The following is a 4424-nucleotide window of genomic DNA, read 5'->3' on the forward strand; positions in this document are numbered from 1 at the left end:
AGGGTCCAGACTCAGAGTTTCGCTGAAGGGGGGGGCCTGCTGGTAGGGGTTGGTGGTTACTATGGTGACTCCGTTGGCGACGGGCGTGCTGCGGGCGTTGTCGTGGTAACCGGCGCTGTCGTCGAGCTGATCGGTGAAGAGGCTGAAGTTTTGGAACAGGTTGATGAATGTCTGGAGAGCAAGCGCCGTCAGGCCAGCCTGGAGTCAGAGGTCAGAGGTTAGAGGTCAGAGGTGTTCATTATTAAAGCAGAAGTCAAGGTAACTATTGTAACTTAGAAGTAAGAGCTGAAGTCAACCATCTTCCTAGCTAAAAACAGCAGCCTGGAGTCAGAGGTTAAGGGTTAGAGGTCAGAGGTTAGATGTTAGAACTTCCTAGCTAAAAACGCTTCGAGGGGCCTCCTACACCTACAGCTCATCCTGCAGCTCTGGGTCTGTTCATAGTCAACGGAGGGGCCTCCTTCACCTACAGCTCATCCTGCAGCTCTGGGTCTGTTCATAGTCAACGGAGGGGCCTCCTACACCTACAGCTCATCCTGCAGCTCTGGGTCTGTTCATAGTCAACGGAGGGGCCTCCTACACCTACAGCTCATCCTGCAGCTCTGGGTCTGTTCATAGTCAACGGAGGGGCCTCCTACACCTACAGCTCATCCTGCAGCTCTGGGTCTGTTCATAGTCAACGGAGGGGCCTCCTACACCTACAGCTCATCCTGCAGCTCTGGGTCTGTTCATAGTCAACGGAGGGGCCTCCTACACCTACAGCTCATCCTGCAGCTCTGGGTCTGTTCATAGTCAACGGAGGGGCCTCCTACACCTACAGCTCATCCTGCAGCTCTGGGTCTGTTCATAGTCAACGGAGGGGCCTCCTACACCTACAGCTCATCCTGCAGCTCTGGGTCTGCTCATAGTCAACGGAGGGGCCTCCTACACCTACAGCTCATCCTGCAGCTCTGGGTCTGTTCATAGTCAACGCTTCGAGGGGCCTCCTACACCTACAGCTCATCCTACAGCTCTGGGTCTGTTCATAGTCAACGGAGGGGCCTCCTTCACCTACAGCTCATCCTGCAGCTCTGGGTCTGCTCATAGTCAACGGAGGGGCCTCCTTCACCTACAGCTCATCCTGCAGCTCTGGGTCTGTTCATAGTCAACGGAGGGGCCTCCTACACCACAGCTCATCCTACAGCTCTGGGTCTGTTCATAGTCAACGGAGGGGCCTCCTTCACCTACAGCCCATCCTGCAGCTCTGGGTCTGTTCATAGTCAACGGAGGGGCCTCCACACCTACAGCTCATCCTGCAGCTCTGGGTCTGTTCATAGTCACGGAGGGGCCCACACCTACAGCTCATCCTACAGCTCTGGGTCTGTTCATAGTCAACGGACCACACCTACAGCTCATCCTGCAGCTCTGGGTCTGTTCATAGTCCACGGAGGGGCCTCCTTCACCTACAGCTCATCCTACAGCTCTGGGTCCCATAGTCAACGGAGGGGCCTCCTATCAGACCACAGTCAGCCCAGCTCATCCTACAGCTCTGGGTCTGCTCATAGTCAACGGAGGGGCCTCCTACACCTACAGCTCATCCTACAGCTCTGGGTCTGTTCATAGTCAACGGAGGGGCCTCCTTCACCACAGCTCATCCTACAGCTCTGGGTCTGTTCATAGTCAACGGAGGGGCCTCCTACACCTACAGCTCATCCTGCAGCTCTGGGTCTGCTCATAGTCAACGGAGGGGCCTCCTTCACCCAGCTCATCCTGCAGCTCTGGGTCTGTTCACAGTCAACGGAGGGGCCTCCTTCACCTACAGCTCATCCTGCAGCTCTGGGTCTGTTCATAGTCAACGGAGGGGCCTCCTTCACCACAGCTCATCCTGCAGCTCTGGGTCTGTTCATAGTCAACGGAGGGGCCTCCTACACCTACAGCTCATCCTACAGCTCTGGGTCTGTTCATAGTCAACGGAGGGGCCTCCTACACCTACAGCTCATCCTGCAGCTCTGGGTCTGCTCATAGTCAACGGAGGGGCCTCCTACACCTACAGCTCATCCTACAGCTCTGGGTCTGTTCATAGTCAACGGAGGGGCCTCCTACACCTACAGCTCATCCTGCAGCTCTGGGTCTGTTCATAGTCAACGGAGGGGCCTCCTTCACCTACAGCTCATCCTGCAGCTCTGGGTCTGTTCATAGTCAACGGAGGGGCCTCCTACACCTACAGCTCATCCTGCAGCTCTGGGTCTGCTCATAGTCAACGCCGAGGGGCCTCCTACACCTACAGCTCATCCTGCAGCTCTGGGTCTGCTCATAGTCAACGCACGAGGGGCAGCCTACACCTACAGCTCATCCTACAGCTCTGGGTCTGTTCATAGTCAACGGAGGGGCCTCCTACACCTACAGCTCATCCTGCAGCTCTGGGTCTGTTCATAGTCAACGCTTGAGGGGCCTCCTTCACCTACAGCTCATCCTGCAGCTCTGGGTCTGTTCATAGTCAACGCCCGAGGGGCCTCCTACACCTACAGCTCATCCTACAGCTCTGGGTCTGTTCATAGTCAACGGAGGGGCCTCCTACACCTACAGCTCATCCTGCAGCTCTGGGTCTGTTCATAGTCAACGGAGGGGCCTCCTTCACCTACAGCTCATCCTGCAGCTCTGGGTCTGCTCATAGTCAACAGAGGGGCCTCCTACACCTACAGCTCTGGGTCTGTTCATAGTCAACGGAGGGGCCTCCTTCACCTACAGCTCATCCTACAGCTCTGGGTCTGTTCATAGTCAACGGAGGGGCCTCCTACACCTACAGCTCATCCTGCAGCTCTGGGTCTGTTCATAGTCAACGGAGGGGCCTCCTTCACCTACAGCTCATCCTACAGCTCTGGGTCTGTTCATAGTCAACGGAGGGGCCTCCTACACCTACAGCTCATCCTGCAGCTCTGGGTCTGTTCATAGTCAACGGAGGGGCCTCCTTCACCTACAGCTCATCCTACAGCTCTGGGTCTGTTCATAGTCAACGGAGGGGCCTCCTTCACCTACAGCTCATCCTACAGCTCTGGGTCTGTTCATAGTCAACGGAGGGGCCTCCTACACCTACAGCTCATCCTACAGCTCTGGGTCTGTTCATAGTCAACGGAGGGGCCTCCTTCACCTACAGCTCATCCTACAGCTCTGGGTCTGCTCATAGTCAACGGAGGGGCCTCCCTACACCTACAGCTCATCCTGCAGCTCTGGGTCTGTTCATAGTCAACGGAGGGGCCTCCTACACCTACAGCTCATCCTACAGCTCTGGGTCTGCTCATAGTCAACGGAGGGGCCTCCTACACCTACAGCTCATCCTGCAGCTCTGGGTCTGCTCATAGTCAACGGAGGGGCCTCCTACACCTACAGCTCATCCTGCAGCTCTGGGTCTGTTCATAGTCAACGGAGGGGCCTCCTACACCTACAGCTCATCCTGCAGCTCTGGGTCTGCTCATAGTCAACGGAGGGGCCTCCTTCACCTACAGCTCATCCTGCAGCTCTGGGTCTGCTCATAGTCAACGGAGGGGCCTCCTACACCTACAGCTCATCCTGCAGCTCTGGGTCTGTTCATAGTCAACGGAGGGGCCTCCTACACCTACAGCTCATCCTACAGCTCTGGGTCTGTTCATAGTCAACGGAGGGGCCTCCTACACCTACAGCTCATCCTACAGCTCTGGGTCTGTTCATAGTCAACGGAGGGGCCTCCTACACCTACAGCTCATCCTGCAGCTCTGGGTCTGTTCATAGTCAACGGAGGGGCCTCCTACACCGAGAGCTCATCCCTTGGCAGTAGTACTGTAGACTACTTTATCACTGACCTCAACCCAGAGTCTCTCAGTGCGTTCACAGTAAGCTCACTGACACCCCTATCAGATCACAATCAGCTCACTGACACCCCTATCAGACCACAGTCAGCCCACTGACACCCCTATCAGACCACAGTCAGCCCACTGACACCCCTATCAGACCACAGTCAGCCCACTGACACCCCTATCAGATCACAATCAGCTCACTGACACCCCTATCAGACCACAGTCAGCCCACTGACACCCCTATCAGACCACAGTCAGCCCACTGACACCCCTATCAGACCACAGTCAGCCCACTGACACCCCTATCAGACCACAGTCAGCCCACTGACTCCCCTATCAGACCACAGTCAGCCCACTGACTCCCCTATCAGACCACAGTCAGCCCACTGACACCCCTATCAGACCACAGTCAGCCCACTGACTCCCTATCAGACCACAGTCAGCCCACCCCTATCAGACCACAGTCAGCCCACTGACACCCCTATCAGACCACAGTCAGCCCACTGACACCCCTATCAGACCACAGTCAGCCCACTGACACCCCTATCAGACCACAGTCAGCCCACTGACACCCCTATCAGACCACAGTCAGCCCACTGACTCCCTATCAGACCACAG

General features: G+C 56.4%; 1 long non-coding RNA gene across 12 annotated transcripts in view; it reads right to left on the minus strand.

Annotated features, from left to right (window-relative positions):
- LOC127922466 (uncharacterized) overlaps positions 1-4223 on the minus strand; it is a 5200-nt gene extending 977 nt beyond the window's left edge. Inside the window, exons 1-6 of one of the 12 annotated variants that reach the window (XR_008111432.1) lie at positions 3358-4223; positions 2893-3066; positions 2777-2834; positions 2499-2614; positions 1908-2081; positions 1-989 (exon numbers count right to left, since the gene is read on the minus strand). The exon at positions 1-989 is cut by the window's left edge and continues 977 nt beyond it. This is a non-coding gene — a long non-coding RNA (uncharacterized LOC127922466). Of the gene's footprint in view, positions 990-1907; positions 2082-2498; positions 2615-2718; positions 3067-3357 lie in introns of all 12 variants that reach the window. The other 11 variants (XR_008111430.1, XR_008111431.1, XR_008111423.1 and 8 more) reach the window with 11 other exon arrangements.
- Positions 4224-4424: the final 201 nt, after the last annotated feature.

The sequence above is a fragment of the Oncorhynchus keta genome, unplaced genomic scaffold (assembly GCF_023373465.1).
Source record: "Oncorhynchus keta strain PuntledgeMale-10-30-2019 unplaced genomic scaffold, Oket_V2 Un_contig_2577_pilon_pilon, whole genome shotgun sequence".
In the NCBI taxonomy this organism is placed as follows: domain Eukaryota; kingdom Metazoa; phylum Chordata; class Actinopteri; order Salmoniformes; family Salmonidae; genus Oncorhynchus; species Oncorhynchus keta.